The sequence below is a fragment of the Chrysemys picta genome, chromosome 6 (assembly GCF_011386835.1).
Source record: "Chrysemys picta bellii isolate R12L10 chromosome 6, ASM1138683v2, whole genome shotgun sequence".
NCBI classification, from domain to species: domain Eukaryota; kingdom Metazoa; phylum Chordata; order Testudines; family Emydidae; genus Chrysemys; species Chrysemys picta.
The window spans coordinates 104,107,146-104,124,717 of NC_088796.1; the positions used below are offsets into that span (position 1 = coordinate 104,107,146).

Consider the following 17,572-nt stretch of genomic DNA (forward strand, 5'->3'; position numbering starts at 1 on the left):
GAGAGAGATAAATACACTACTGTAGTTTTGTGAAAGTGCAAATGCGATGAAAGAGAAGCTTTAGGTTGTAAGCTCCTGGGGACAGGAATTCCTTGTTATTTTCGGTCACTGTTTAAATAGTAAAGTCTGAAACAAAAATGAAGAAGTAGATGCAATATAGAAAATAAACGAAATTTAGCCTAATCTGGTCATTCCGTTTAATATTTTTGTTAGCTGTATCTAAAACTAATTACCTGACATCACTCCCCTTAACATAAAGCATATTCACAGAGCCAGCAAAGAGACCAATACAGATACCACTGATTTAACTCTCAACCCTTTTCAGATTCAATGGGACACAATCATCTCTAGAGTAACTTCACTGATCTCAATGGAGTTACACCAGGACTGGATTTGCCCCACTGTGTTCAAGCAGTGGTACCAGTTAAGCTGATCTGCAGGCTGTCACATCAAGTAGCAGAAAGTTGTCTTTTTCTCCATCAGTAGGCACTATGCTTCCAACCATGTGACCACAATGACATCACTCAAACTGTGTTTATTAATTCCTTCCTTCTTTGTTCATTTCTCCAATCCCCAGTCACCAGAAGTAGTGATTATCAGTCTGCTAATTAGTGGCCACATACTTGAAGCACATGTAAGTGAAGAGTAGAAACCCTCCTCCCCCAAATCTGGTGGCTGTACCTGAAGTCCATTCTGCACATTTTTATAGTCAAAGTTTAAACTGGGATTTGTGATTTATACACAGCTGGCTGATCATCTGGACCTAGCCAAGCCATTAGAGTCTATGCTAAGCTGGTTTGAGCAAGTAGTCACTTTTTTGATTGTATATACTTTAAAGCTATTAGCTCAGAATGTACATAAGCAGCCTGACCCCTGTTCCCACTGAAGTGGAAGGAGGATCAGGTCCCAAAGGAAGGCTATACAAGAGACTAGTTTCCAAATCCAAGCCTTAAAGTATAGGGCATCAGTGAAGATTCAGCTCTAGCCTCCCTTTTCTGCTTTGGAGAACATTTAGAACTAGTTTTAAGCTAGAGTAGGATGCCTGATCTGGACAAGCTAGCATTAAATAACTCAAACCAAACCAAGCATGGGTTTACTGTGCTCATCCTGGAATTCAATTCCTATGTACCAGAAAGCTGTTGACAAATTCAAGGGAATTCAGAGAAGAGCAGGCCATGGCTGAGAGATAACTAAGTGGGATGTGATTTTGAAAATGTAAAGATAGTTCAATGTAAGTGGCAAAAAATAAGAGGCGCTATTTAGGGCGCTAGTTAGGAATCCTGGGATAAAATTGAGAAAAGGAAAATTTGGGGTGATTATCAGGGAAAGCTTCCTGACAGCTAGATATATAGTATTAATTTCTGAAATACTCTCCCCCAGGGACATGGACATAGTGTGAGCCCCATCACTTAGAATATATAAAACAAGACAAAACACAAGAAAATGTACAGTAGGAAACACCCTACAGTGACCAGGAGGTGGCCTCAATGCCCTAATAGATCTTTTCCATCTCTAAACGTGTCTGATTCAATGGCATAGCATCCCAGAGCACTACCGCTAAGCCACCAGGCTGACAACGCAAGTGATTTTTTTTTTAAGTGTGACTTTGTCAGATGCAGAGAAAGATGAGTGTTATTTAAAAATTGCCAGCTGGGGAGAGTTGAGAGAACAACGGTAGCTCACTGTCAGAGGATCCACCTAGTGTACCCAAGTGGCACCATGAGCCAACCATTAGGACTGTAATTGTCAACAAATAATATCCTGGGTGAGTTTAAGATTGGAGAATAAGGGTTTTCTTTTGATCATCATATCCAGGATTATTTTTAATAAACTATCTTTCTCCAGCCACTGATAAATTCCTGAAAATTCTTTCCATATTCAGAGCTAACAAGCACTGAATACCTTAGTCTCATATAAAATTGATTGCAGTATTATGAAGCCTGTTTATTGGCATTTTGGGTAAAGTACTCTTCAGCCTTCAGTGTAATCAAAACACTGTTAATGTATTTGAAACAAATCTTAACAGATTTCTCTGATCCCAAGATCTATTCATTATCTTCCTGTTACTTTCACAATTTAGTATTTTGCTACAACTAGTTAAACTATCCTTATTATAAACTTGCATTCCCCCAACACAGATTCTGAAGGTGCATCTACTCTTACGGTGGGGTGTAGAGTACAGGCACTGCACGCCCAGTTAGCACGGGTATAAACAGCGGTGGACGGTGAGGGACGGCTTAGGCGAGTAGAGTGGAGCAGAGTGCCGTACATGCCTGAACCCTAGTGTATATACCCTACACGGCTCTCTGCATGCCCAAGTAGTTCTTCCCATGTTTACATCTCTATTTTTAGCAGCGTAGTTGCCTGCTGCCTCCCTGCTGTTGGAGCCTCGTCTCACCGCAGCGAAAGGCTCCAGCAGCAGGGAAAGGCTCTAGCAGCGGGAGGCAATGGAGAACAGCTCTGGCATTTCCCCACTGCAAGAGCTTTTCCCCACGGTGAGAGTCTTTCACTGCCACTTGTAGCTGCACCCCACAGTGACAAGGGTGGACTCAGCCTGCTTTCACTGCAGCGTGTAGTGCCTGTACCCTACACACTGCCATAAGTGTAGACAAAGTGCGGTGGGTACAATGAAAGTGAAACAGGTATTCCAATCTGTCCAATGTCAAAAATAGCAAAAGGATTCCAGCTCCTGTGGTATTTTCAATATAATGTCTTGAGACAATTTATTTCCATAATATTTCTAGAGCTGACCAGCCAGCTGGCTGGGGGGAAAGTCAGAGCACGAGATTTTCAAAAGAATCTAAGGGAACTGGGCCCTATTCTCTACTGGCCAAATTAAAAGTAGCTGTGTAGGCACTGCTTTAATGTTCCAGCTCAGGCTCTCAGGCCTCCCTATCCCTGCAGGCTTGAGAGCTCGAACCCCAGCTGAGCCACAACTACATGGCTATTTTTAGCACGCTAGCACGAGCCCCACTAAACAAAATCTGTGGATCCAGGCTGAGGCAGATGCATTTCACAGATGCAGTGCTGACCTATCCGAACTGAGACAGGAAGCCACTGTCCAACTGATTTAAACAGCTAACCAATTTCTAACAGGGTTTGGTTTGTGTTGAACCAAAGTGTGTCGAACCAAGTAGCAACACTGTTCTCTAATTCAGTAAAGGTCCAATACAGACTGTACTGAAGGTTCAGATTTACTCTAGTCTGAGGTTCCAAACTAATCAAGCATTTCCCATTGCGTCTTTTACAAATTTAAATATTTTGAAAGAGACAGCACTATAGACAAACCTGCTGAAGTGAGTGCAGGATATGGCTTTAATGTAGTATTCATGTTTGATGACAACACCTTTTATTAGTATTAGCGATGTTAGTACTTGCTCTTTCTTTTTGTTTTCCTTTGTCTCAAATCTAGGGGATATTTTCTTGCTCAAGTCATTTTCCCAGCTTAGACGTTACTGTCAGATTTATTCCTGTGGGACATACTTAGCTTCTACCAGCCGACTGGAGTGGGAATCCCTGATTAATTCCTGAAAATGGCTCTACAACACATCAGTGCAATTGCTACTGGGCCAGCTATATATAATGCAATAGTTTAAATCTCCAATCCTTTTTAAGCAGTAGGAATTGTCACGTTAGCTATAAGCTGCATGTAGTTATATAAATCTTATAACTATGTATTACAACAACATCTCCTGCAGTTATCATTACAAACTAATTTCCATTGTAAACCTTGTTTCCATATTTTCCTAACTTTCTGAAACATTCATTTTTTGGGGTAAAATTTTCCATTCTTAAGTCTCTACAGAAGGTGACTTTTTTAAAAAAAAAGTTTGAGCAATGTATCTTTTGCCATTTTTGAGGTCTACAAGGCTGAAAATATTACATTTCCTATTTTTAAAAGTGGCCACACATTTTTACACAGAGATTATTTGGAAATGGTGTAACTTTGAAAACTGGCATGTATGGTAAAGTGTCCACATTGAGAAGTAAATCCATGACCAAGTCTGACAAACACTGATTGGATAATAATAAAACTTCCCATCTCCCCCTATTCAGAAAAGATTATTCCCATGTAGGGGAGTAGATACTATGGATTTTCCCCATGCAAAGGGTTGGGGGGTTTCAATCTGCTAAACACTCAACATTACAATTGACATCAGTTGATCTTGGACCATTGCAATGGTACTTGATGATGGCCTCAATGCCTATAACTATGGATGTAATTACCATGATTACTTACACAAATGACCCCATAGCTGTCTGAAGAATCACTTGCATGTGGAGTCTTTGATTTATATGCATAGTCAAGGTAACCATGTGCACAAATGTAGGGAAGCAACTGTGCAAGCAATGAGTGCATAAATGAGCCTCTGCTTTCTAAAACAACACAGCCCAGAAAAATCACCAGAGTCATGAAATGCAAAAGTTAAGATTCCAAATGCAGTGTTATCTTAACGATGTTGCAAATCATGTAATGTTTTCTAGCCCACTATTTAAATATGTATTTTAATAGTTTATTCTTTTTGGCATAAAACATATATACTATAAAAACATTCAAGATGTGCAACATGTCCCTGTTAATATTTCAACTGTAACTCAGACTTTGCATTACCTTATTTCTGGTGACTAACATTTAAACCTTAATGACATTAAAAAGGTTTTTGTGCATACTGTAAATTCACTTGATGTAAGGCCTGTAAAAATAAATACTCTGTACAAGCTTTATATTTTATACAGACTCTAAAATGCATGCTGGTTACAGCCTTGCATGAGAGGCAACACATAGCTGTGCCACGACAGGAGCAGCCCTGGGACGGAATTGTAATGTAGAGTACATATAAGGCACCCGGGGATTGGGAAACAACTCTCTCTGTGGGCAGGTTACTCCATAAAGGCCCACCACAGACTTTCTGAATCACCTGAGTTTGGCCACAGTGGACCACAGCTGTGATCTGGTATGGCAATTTCTATGTCTCCTCCCACTCCTGGATGTTCGCCTTCTTTTCAGACCACCCCTTTTACTCTTGGAACAGCCTCTCCTCTGGTGGTGGCTAAGCAAAGTCATCCAATGATGATCCTCACCTTTGTGCTATTGTATTGTTCCCCTTGCTGTTTGTGAGCTAAGTCAGGTAGGGATTTTGTTTTATTATCTGTTTATAGAGTGCTCTGTATCTACTGGTTACTAGGAAGTATAAATCCTATTCTATTTACTCAGCAAAAATGTACTCCCATTAGTATCAATAGAATAGAATCATAGAATCACAGAATATTAGGGTTGGAAGAGACCTCAGGAGGTCATCTAGTCCAATCCCCTGCTCAAAGCAGGACCAACACCAACTAAATATTCCCAGCCAGGGCTTTGTCAAGCCGGGCCTTAAAAGCCTCTAAGGATGGAGATTCCACCACCTCCCTAGGTAACCCATTCCAGTGCTTCACCACCCTGCTAATGAAATAGTGTTTCCTAATATCCAACCTAGACCTCCCGCACTGCAACTTGAGACCACTGCTTCTTGTTCTGTCATCTGCCACCACTGAGAACAGCCGAGCTCCATCCTCTTTGGAACCCCCCTTCAGGTAGTTGAAGGCTGCTATCAAATCCCCCTCCCCACTCTTCTCTTCTGCAGATTAAATAACCCCAGTTCCCTCAGCCTCTCCTCATAAGTCATGTGCCCCAGCCCCCTAATCATTTTCGTTGCCCTCCACTGGACTCTCTCCAATTTGTCCACATCTCTTCTGTAGTGGGGGGACCAAAACTGGACGCAATAGTCCAGGTGTGGCCTCACCAGTGTTGAATAGAGGGGAATAATCACTTCCCTTGATCTGCTGGCAACGCTCCTACTAATACAGCCCAATATGCTGTTGGCCTTCTTGGCAATGAGGGCGCACTGCTGACTCATATCCAGCTTCTCATCCACTGTAATCCCCGGGTCCTTTTCTGCAGAACTGCTGCTTAGCCAGTCGGTCCCCAGCCTGTAGCAGTGCATGGGATTCTTCCTTCCTAAGTGCAGGACGCTGCACTTGTCCTCATCAGATTTCTTTTGGCCCAATCCTCCAATTTGTCTAGGTCACTGTGGACCCTATCCCTACCCTCCAGCATATCTACCTCTCCCCCCAGCTTAGTGTCAACTGAGAACTTGTTGAGGGTGCAATGAATCCCATCATCCAAATCATTAATAAAGATGTTGAAGAAAACTGGACCCAGGACCGACCCCTGGAGCACTCTGCTTGATAGCGGCTGCCAATTAGACATCAAGACATTGATCACTACCCATTGAACCCGACAATCTAGCCAGCTTTCTATTCATCCAATCCATACTTTTTTAACTTGCTGGCAAGAGTACCGTGGGAGACCGTATCAAAAGCTTTGCAAAAGTCAAGATATATCACATCCATCGCTTTCCCCATATCCACAGAGCCATATCCACAGAGCCAGGAGTTTAATAGGAGTCCTAAATAAGGACTAGGAGATTTGCCTCACCACGGTTAATATGATGCCTTGCCACTCCTGAGGTTTCACTTCTTTCCTTATTTTGATGATAAATGTATATTTCACACTAATACACAACAGGTTTTTATTCAGTGAGAATTTGTCTGTGCAGCTGCTGAGCAATAGAGAGTATGAGAGTTTCCTGATTAAGCATAACTGCGAAGGCTACTCCCTAGTCCTTTGTGGTATTACTCGCTCAGAAGTGGAGGTGATGTCAATGATGACGGGGATGGAGGTGGTTTAAAGGAGTATGAGCAGCACAGGAAGACGTCCTTCTGCCTGACAGATTTTTTATAGAGTGCAGCCAAGGAGAAATGTGGAGTCTTCTGAGGCAAAGGTTTCTCCTCAAATGGCAGTCTGGGGAAGTCCCCCCTTACCTCCCAATTCTTCCCCTCTATTTTAGGCCATCTACTGGGGACAGATATCCCATTCCAATGACAAGGTATAAAACCACCCCCGTGTCCCTTCCAGCTCACTAGAAATAATGTATCTTTTGGGGGGGAAATACTAGGCCTGAGACACGTCTATCCTCCTCTTCCTCCTCCTGGAGCCATGCAGACTCATTTATGTTTGCTCCTCACTTTCCAGACCTATTCCACAAATCCCAACTGCAGAGGTGGAAGGGTTTTCTTCCATTTAGGCTTTGTATAAACAGGATGATCAGCCAAAGTGCAACTAGCATGCACAGTCCAGAAGGCTGTGCAGAATTTCACCTGTATAACCTTACAGCACACAACCCATTTACACATGCAAAGGCAATACTTGAAAGCCTAGCAGGATTTGACTCATATGTACAACAGAAACACTGTATTGCAAATGTTTTACCCATGAAATTTCAATAGAATAGTAACAACTTGGACACATCACTTTTTATGATATTACAGTATACAGATGTCAATAAAAAAAATCATTGAAGTTTCTCTCCCTTCTTTCTTTGCAATCTGAACAACATAAAACGATTGACATATAGATAGAAAACATTCAACTGTATGTATATATAGTTACTACAGAGTTAAAAATCTAAGGAAGTTGAAAGGCATTACTAATAGCTTTAAACAATACTAAAATACATATTGATGGTTATCTCATTTCAGTGCAAATTCCTTGGTTACCTCCAAACAATTTACATTTATAACCCATGAGCACTTATTTGTGGACAGTCATCCAAAGCTTTGTGTCCCACCACACATACCAGAAATGGAATAGAAAACCTTACATGAAACAGGAAGATCATTGACTCCTGTGAAAATAAAAGCATGAGGGAAGTTTTCACTGAGGAAAATGATCTGAATGTTGCAGAACAGAATGTTAAACTTAGAAAACAAATGCATCTTTTTACTATTATCATGTATTATTATTTGTATTATAGTAGCACCTACAGGCCCCAGCTTAGATCAGGTACTGTAAAAACACCCAGAGACAGTCCTTGCTCCAAAGAGCTTATAACCTATTCTAAATAGACAAGACAGACAGAGGCTGGGACGGATAGCAGAGGTACACACCAAGGCAGTGGTAAAGCCAGTGGCACCTATCCATAGACCAAACTGCCTCTCCAAAAATACTTGCCAAAAATAGTTTTAAATACTATTTAAAATACTAAGTACACATGTATCTCTCTATACCAGAGGTTCCCAAACTTATTTGGCCTACCGCCCCCTTTTCAGAAAAAAAATTACTCAGCGCACCCTTGGAAATCTACCTTCTTTAAGCGAACAAACAGAAAGATGTAGTGACAAATTTGTGTTCTTTTATGTATCTATATTTCTACCTACGTCCTACAATATAGTAAAGAAAGATGTGTTATTAGAATATTACCCACGACATCAGGTATACAGTGGTTTTTGCGTAAGACTGCAAAAGACAACCAAACTAAAATACTAATGAAACTAATAAACTGGGTTTTGATCTTTGCTCAGCATTAGATATATGTATTTGATATTAAATTGTCAAATATCAAACTAAATTTATCAAGAAATAATTAATTTAAAAAAATCAATATGCAATTAAAAATCAGTTAATAGTTTTAATTTAGTTTGCCCTTATTTAAATAATTGTTCCTTATTAACACATGCCTTATTTACCAATTAACACAGATGATTCAATAGATATAAATAAATGTTAATAGTTAACAGTTTTTCTACGATTTCATTCCCCTGTTTTCATTAATATTGTAATAAAAATATGACAAATATATTGACTGTACACTTTAAATAGTATTGTACCGACACAAGTCTGCTACCATTTTATTATTAGTAAGCACTAGAGACACAGAGACGTACAGTAGATATGTAAGAAAATGTATAAAAATACTCACGTGTAAATTGCTGTTTTATTGAAACAACAATAATACAATTTGCTTTGTATGTGATCCGTAATCCGTAAAGATCGAAGGTATCGAAAATGAATAAAAAATTTTAAATACTTATTGCACTATTGTTAACTGCTTTTTACACAATTCAGAAACAATCTAAATTAGATTTCATATATGTCGCCTATTTATAGTATCATATTGTAAACAAGTCATTAAACGCACATATTCCTGCCGATGCATGCTGGACTTCACGACAATGCGTGACACGCTCGCCTGCCAACACTTGCTTGTTAAGAGTTGTTGGCGGACTTGACACCTGATCGGTTATAATTTGTGAATTTATTTGGAAAATAAAGTAATCACTACAACTTTAACTCTATGTTACACAACAGATGAAACATGTACGAACGGTTTTTCAAAATTTTCTTATATTTCCTTCTTTCTTTATGCTTCCACCGCCCCCTTATTTTTATTCAACGTCCCCCAATTGCACCCGAGGCTACTACTGCCCCCCTGGATCGTTCCAGCACCCCCCAGGGGGCGGTATCGCCCACTTTGGGAACCTCTGCTCTATACCATCGAGCCTTCTTCCTTGTTCACATAAACAGGCTGACAAAAACCTGTTATACATTCTTTCACAAAAGAAATGCAGGCGTACTCATGCTCAGTGTTTTGGAGCACAGATCTCAACTTTTTGCCTTTTAAAAATGTAGCCTGAAAAGTCAGTTAATATTATAACAGAAAAAAGAAGAAAAATAGTGACTGTAGTGACGGAAAATAGAAATTTCAGTGTGTGTGGAATTTTGTGGCCAATTCTGATCTCAAATCAGTTTTACACTGCTGTAACTGTGCTGACATTAGTGGAATTATTCCTGATTCACACTGGGGCAATTGAGAGGAGAATCAGGCCTTTTTTGTTGATAGTTTTTTTAAAAGACTATTATTCCCCAATTTTTTTCACTTTCTATCCAACCTTGCTTGCCTATTAGGGTGACCTAGCGAATGTGAAAAATTGGGGCAGAGGTTGAGGGGGCAAGAGGAGCCTATATAAGAAAAAGACCCCAAAATCGGGACAGTCCCTATAAAACCAGGACATCTGGTCACCCTATTGCCTACATATCATTCCTCCATAATACAAAGGTAAAAAGATCCAAGTAGTTGGAGTAGAGTTATAAAGCCATAATTTATTCTTGAGTACATCATTTTAACTATCTTTCCTCTAAGTGACTTCTCTCAAGCAGTCACAGGTGAAGAAAATTACAGGGATTAAGCAGTTTAAAATATTTTTGAATAATTTCAAGATTAGCAGTTCTAGGATACTAAATACACCTTGCTGAGTTTCCTAAAAAATGTTCAGTGATTAACTAGTTCAATACAAATTAAATAATTTATTGTAACCAACTTCAAATTTTAAGACAAACCAGATTTAAATAAACAGGTAGGAATGGCTAGTTATAGTCTAACCTGAATCTATGTAAAGAATTGTATACAGGAGTTTCTTCAATTGTCTTTTTCTCCTATCTGATCATTTGCTTTGCTGCTAATGTTCTGTTATAACCCCAGCCAGATTTCTTATCCAATGTTGATAATTACTTTGTTTTTTCTATTTCCATTTTTATCCTTACCACGTGTGTCTTGAGTTTAAAAGTTCAATATATTCAGGGTATCTCTTGTAATATAACTCAGAGTAGATGTGTGGGCACAGCCCCTTCCCACTGCAGTTGTATCAAATGGACACCTCATTCCTAGAATACAGGAGGTCTGACACCTCTTGACAAGAGGGGTATTTGGTAACAGATGCTATTTAATCTTTACAATCATTTTAGTGCTTGATATACAGTAGGGAGTAGAAGGTCAAGGAATTCAGACTATAGGTCAGATCGTTTTCAGGCTCATGTTTTTCCTAAGTAACATCAGTAAAGACTCCATAGTTCTTTGTCATCCTGCCACCAAACCTACAAACCAACCACCATGTTTTGTGACCCTGCAAGAAGAAACAAACATTAGCTTACTCTGCACTAGAGAACAATATTTGAATTGAAATGCATATAGTCAGTGTGATCAGACAGAGTATTGGTGGTAAAATATATTAATGACCCCAAAATGCTGTTTATGTGAAATGAGCTGTAATTATCATCTTCAAGTCCTATATATTGTAAATTGTGCTTTACTGTAACACGGTAATAGATTTTAGACCTGATCCTCACTTCATTTACCCCAGTAATTTAGACAGGTGTAAATTGTATTAGAATAATGACGTTCATTTAAAGGTCGCACAAAAATATTACTATGATTATCTATTTTTAAACAGTAGTGCCCAAAGCCCCCTACTGAGATCATGGGCCCACACACATAATAAGATACAGCCCCTGCCTTAAAAAGTTTACATTCTAAATAGAGGAAGACAGAGGTGAAGCAACATCATACAGCAAGTCAGCAACCTAGACATAAACAGAACCTAGGTTTCTTGACCCCCCGACTAGTGCCCTGTCCACTAGCCCATGCGGCTCTCTGCACAGACATCCACAAAACATAAAAAATAGAAAACAAACTCACCATGTGAGGGCCAATAGGCACCTAAAGCAAACTAAATTCAAACCTACCTTAAAAGAGGCCAATTCTGCCTCTCCTCACATCAGGAGGGGGAGCATTCCACAAATCGGGAGGTATGGAATGATAGATCTAAACAGCATTTCTCTTGCCTTATTGAGACTTTGGCTCCCAAAGCCCCATACCTCTCAGACCTAAGTGAATGACCTGATAAAAATTGTGTAAGAATCTCAGAAAGATATTTGGTAGCCAGCCTATTAAATGTCTTAAAGTCTTAAAATACAGTGTTAGTCTAAAAAGAATGACCAGGTCAAAAAACCTTCTGCTCCCTGTACGCATTCAGAGTCACACCTGCTGACTTTAGTGATTAAAAAAAAGTAATAAAAGCTCTTAATTTAACCTGTAAGGCACTATAGAGCAAACTCAGGTGGGAGAGTGAGTTGGATTCTATTCCTTTTTTTACATCGGGGTTATGTCATTACAAAGCAAATCAATTGCATGACAGCAATAAGCTGTACGATGTCACTGAGAGCATAACTTGGCGTCAGCACTTTTATTACTGGAGATTATGCTTGAGGAGGAAAAATTTAGTTTGACTATCCAATCCCAGGTAGAGTTTGCAGAGTTGACAATTCAGGGTTAAAAAACAAACTCCTTTACTTGTATATTATGCATATCTGATTTGGAATCAATGACATTCAGTAAACATGGAATCCCACGGTGCCATTTTTAAACTTAAAGTTTGCAGTCATTTTCCAGAGTAAAACTGTCTGTCTTTAAATAGTAAAAACAAAACTATAAAATCACCAATGCACAGAGTGACATGGACAATAAGCAGAATCCCCTCTGACACCCCAATAAACCACTCACAGTAGTAGACACTGACAAAAGTTGAGGGTTTAAGGTTGATTGTTTTAATAGACTAATATGGAACCTATTACAACAATCTGACTGGTGTCAAAGGCAGTATGATTCACATACCAGAGAGGGGGTCAAAGTCTGGTGATATTCATGAGATGGTAAAAACCTGTCTTCATCATAACTAGCATGTGATCACTTAATTTTACCCGTGGTAAAGGATAGTGCCCAAAATATGAATTGTAGTGGCCCTCTGAAGCAATCCCCCACTAAGAACTGTGAAGACTATGGAAATGCTATTCTTCTCATAGCTCTTTCCTGGATCAGGTAGCAGAATGACTTGCGGACAGGTAGGATTTATCTTCATTTATGCATTAACAAAACAAAAATGTTGTTAAAATAGTGCTCAAACAAATTCTGTCCCTTTCAGAATCGAGGAAGAACTCTATAAACATCTGGGTACCATCAGCTTATCAGAGATAGCCCAGTCTAAACTCATCAAAGAAAAATTTCCCAAGTCACAGCATACATAAAGGCTGAAGAGCATCTTTTGAGCATTACCACTAAACTGTTCCAATCGACTGAAATAATTATGCAAAGAAGTCCATAAAGGGGCCACTACAAGGACTCCTCGCCACTTACAGATGACGCAATGATATTACCTCCAAATTAAGACTTTTAGGTACAATCTCCAGCCCTCATCACACACAACCACTCTCCACAGCTTTGATATTTCCTTAGGCCAAACCCTAATAGTGTCCAGAAAAACAGCTACCAATTATGCCCCTGCAAACACTGAATACCTCTCCTAGGAACACCATTGACAGAATAGGCGCTGCAACACAGTCACCATAGTTTGCAAATTCTGACCTGTTCACCTGCTGCAGGATGAACAGTCGCTCCAACTACAGTCATTGGTCCACCACTGCAGCAGTAACACGATCACCACTGGCTTTTGAGATTCATTTGCAGTTTGGTCAAACTCTCTGATGGGTTTGTTCCAAAAGTACTATAAAAGTCCTTTTGTGATTTCTGTTCAAAAGCCACTACATAGGACTCAGGGGAAGGAGACTCCTTTAGATATTCACTATAGCAGCTCTATAATCTTGGACAACATTGTTGCATTACTGTAATTCTGTAACACTACGAGATAAGATTCAACATTAGTTATGTGAATCAGATGTACAGACATTTACTCAGGAGGATTACAGATGCAGCTGCTGAAATATGTTAGACCTTGCAATTTGGTTACATAGAATCGATCATTTAATCTAATTCTTCCAAATTGTGATGCTTGCTGAAGACAAAAAATGTTAAATAATATTCTAGATGTTTTATCTACATCCATATCATCTTTATCTGTTAGAGATAAAAACCCAAGCGAAATGCATTTTTTCTACAGCTTAAAAATAATAGAAAATGTTGAGTAAGGAAAAGCTCTCTATTTATCCTTCAATTTTATTAATCAAGATTCTATCCATTAAGACATTTACATTATACTGTTGTACTGTATGCATCACTAACCATATGCCATCCCTAAACAGTAGGAGTTCAGCCATTCACTTCATTCATTAAAATCCACAGAGCCTATTATTCTGTTTACAGTCTAATAGATATTCACTGACACTATTCAGGCCTCTGATTCAATTTGCCTAAATCCCAGCTGCAGAGTAATCCTGATGGAGATTAACTTAATTTATCACCAATTTCTTCTCAGAACCATCAACTGTTGGTGTTTCTTTATAAAAGTGGTGGTTCTCTTTTTTCCTGAAACCAGCACTCCTAGCAGAAAAATTGATCTGTATTTGATTTTTAAAATGGTAAGGTGGTGGGGTTTTTTGTTTGTTTTTTTGTTTGTTTGTTTGTTTTTTTAAAGAGAGACAAGTTGTGCTTTGCATGTAGAACATCCTCACTTGCAGGGCATTTGCTGCATTATTTGTCATTTAAAAAACTCCACGAGGGCTGTGTTTTGCAAATGAAAATACTGATTTTCATCAAACTGAGTTGCTTTCCTTTAACCACGTATTTGGTTGATTCAGGTAGAACACAGATTGTCAGACTCCATCACCTGCTACAGCACAATACAAAGGAATCACACTGGATATTTTTTCTAGATAAAGTGATGACAATTAAGAGCATGCTTAATGGACCAGATGGTTTTCTTCTGGCTTTTAAATGTTCCCAACTGGGAACATATTTCCTATCAACTTACAGCCGTGTCCAAGGTGTTCACTTTCAAAGCAAAACTGATAGCGTTCATTTACATAAATGGTACAATAACCATTCTCATTTCTAAGCTGTCCCTGTAACCTAATAAAGTGATCTTTGGACAAACTAACAGTAGCACAGTTTTTTAAATTATGTGGATTTCTTCTGTGCAGTAATCTCTAGTTCTCTGATTTAATGGAGGCTAGTCCATTCCTAACTTAAAATACTAAGCATTTTTAGCCACTGCATTTAATATCTTCTGATGCAGATATGGCTGATGAATGTGCAAGTCCTCTTGCTGGTGGGAAAGTTCAACTGTCCACTCCTACCAGGGATGAACAAATCAAACAGTAAATCTGATGAATACTATGAAGAATAGCTGTGTTCAATGAGACAAATATTGGCCATATATCATCAGGCAGTACTAGGTACCCATCCTGTATCATATCTAGGCAACCATTATTGGCCTGTGTTCTTTTCATATCCTGGACCCAGCAATGAAGGAAGTGGAAGAGGATCACTGTCCAGGTCGCCCATGCCTCGGGTATTGGGAGGCAAAGAAACATCACAGGAGAAAGGTACCATTGAGAATGTGTAGAGTTTTCTCTCCTCCCCCATTGCTCCTGGAGAATTTTGAGTGTTGCTGACAAGGATTTCTCTTTCTTCCTCCTTCTCCAGGAGACTGGTTCCCTGAGTGCGAGGGTCCATGAACTGGAGTGTGGGTGTGTGTTGCTTTTTTCCCAGGCAGGGAGATCACCAAATAGGCCCAGAACATTTTCCAAATATCAGGAATCTCCCCAATACAACCAGCCACTTAGTCACTAATTCCCAATTCCTACAATCTCAGATCCTTTTCTGCATTTTCATCTTCACTCATGCGAGTCATTCTTATGGGAGGCTTTTCTCTGTGTTTTAGTCAATAGGAAAATGTTTGAATTTTTCATATTGTCCCTCTGAAGAAAACTATAGCAAATGAGTAAAACTCAGCACACAGAGACTTGGACCTCACCACAATATAGTCATGAAGAATCTATTCTAACATTCCATAACATTTATTACTGAATTACCAGGCAGGGGCCTAATTAAAGCAATGGGTGGTGTATTATGCACTTGTCACCCCTAACTTCTTTGTTATCAGTCTTTGATACAGTCCCTGATCCAAAAGCTTACAATCTAAACCAAATATAGAAAATGCAGTATCTATAAAGTGATATATATGTTGAAAGTCCAAACTTTAAGTGCTGTCATTTATATCATCTAAATAATGGGCAATAGGTGTTACGAGTGCATAATATGCCACCCATTCCTTTAATTAGACTCCTGCCAGGTAATTCAGAAGCAAATGCGAGGGAATGTTAAACCTTTTCTTCATGGATATACTGTAGTGAGGTCCAAGTCTATGTGTGCTCTGTTTGGGTAATTTGCTATAGGTTGCTTCTGAGGTACAGTATGAAAAATGCAAACATTTTCCTATTGGCTAAAACACAATTAAGGCTTCATATAAGAATGACTCACATGAGTGGAGATGAAAGAAGAGAAGATGGCTGATTTGCATACAAGGAAAGAGCATAAAGTGCAGCATGGCAAAAAACGAAGATGGAAGTGGAAAAGGAATACAAATGGGATTGTCAGAGATGGGCTTGAGAGGAAATGCAAGAGAAGAGAAGAGATGTAGGCAGGTATAGAGATGTGGAGTGAATTAAAAGCAAAGACAAGAAGCTTTAAGTTGCAAAATATGAGAGGAAGCAAGTGTAGGTATTTCAAAGAAGGCAGTGAGGTCAAAGTGCATGAAGAGTATTATTTTGTGGTGACATTTTGCATATATTGAATGGAGGTGAGATGAGAGGCAGGGAGGCTATGTAGGAGACTGCTTCGGGGCAAGTATTTTAGCGGTGGGGATGAAGAACATGAGTTTTAGAGATGTGTTGCAGGAAGAAGCAACGGGACTTGGTGATACAGTTGGGGCAGAGGAAAAGACGTGTTAATATGATACACAAGAGATTTAGATGAAACTAAGAGAGAAGATGAGCTCACAAAGAGAACTAAGGAGGGAGTAGACAGAAAGAATGAGAACTGAAAAGAGAAACCGGGGAGACACCATTATAGAGCAGGTAGGGATTTATCAAGGAACAGGTGTAAAGGTAGGAGAAATAAGCAGAGAAGAGGGTGATTGACTGTGTTAAAGTGGCAGATTGAGAAGGATGAGAACTGAAACAAAGCCCTTGCAATAAGGGTTTATAGAGAGAAAGTAAGATATAGAAGAGACATGGGGGACGAAGGGAGGGGTAAACACACACAATTTTGCCATAGAAGTAGGATTGTTTAGAATGTTTGAAAATAGACTTGAAGAAAGGGAAAGAATGAATCTGTATTATATTGTGCTTTTACTAGAGGCATCTTGCAGGGTGAGAGGAGGAATAAACACAAGTAAGAGAAGACAAAGGCTGTAGGTTGGAGGGAGAAAGAAGCAAATGAATCAAATGTGTGGGGGAGAGCGGGGGGGAGAGTTGAGGGTGAATAGAAGAAGCAAACAGAAGAAAGGGGGAAATTAAAAGAAGAATAAGGTGGCTGAAATGTAAAGATGGAGAATAGACGGATGGACGGAGGTCCTGAAAGGATCGTATGATGGGAGGAGTGTTGTGGCTCAGGAAGAGAAAGTAAGTAATAATAAAGGAGAGAAAGAGGAAGATGGTGATGAGAAAAAGGAATAAACAGATCAAGAGATTAATGACAGAGACGGTGTGTGGTGTTTGCATTAATAAAAATAAGTTATTTTAAGGAGTGACCAAATTAGTACGCTAAAATGATGGTCCAGAGTAAGACATCAAACAAAGAGGTTAAATTGAAGAAACGAGAGGTAACTGCAATTGGATGAGTCATATGGAGACAAGTATCCCATGACAAGAGTTAAGTATTGAGACAAGAGGGTGGGCCAAACACCAAAGTAAAAAAATGAAGAGAAGGGAAAATTGACAGCCATCTGAAGAGAATAGAAGAGACAGTGCAAACTTCAAAAAAAAGCGGCAGTGTGGGAGAGAGAGCACTGCTTCTGCTTCATTGTGCTAACTCGATTTTCTTACAGTACGAGACTGTAAAAGGTATTTTACACAATTTACCTGATACAGTCTATAACTTCACTGAAACTTGTGAAAGATTTT

General features: G+C 39.3%; 1 protein-coding gene across 7 annotated transcripts in view; it reads right to left on the bottom strand.

The window, feature by feature from the left end:
• Positions 1–17,572, bottom strand: part of CNTLN (centlein) — a 275,372-nt gene that overhangs the window by 10,858 nt on the left and 246,942 nt on the right. The gene's annotated exons all lie outside the window — the stretch shown is intronic.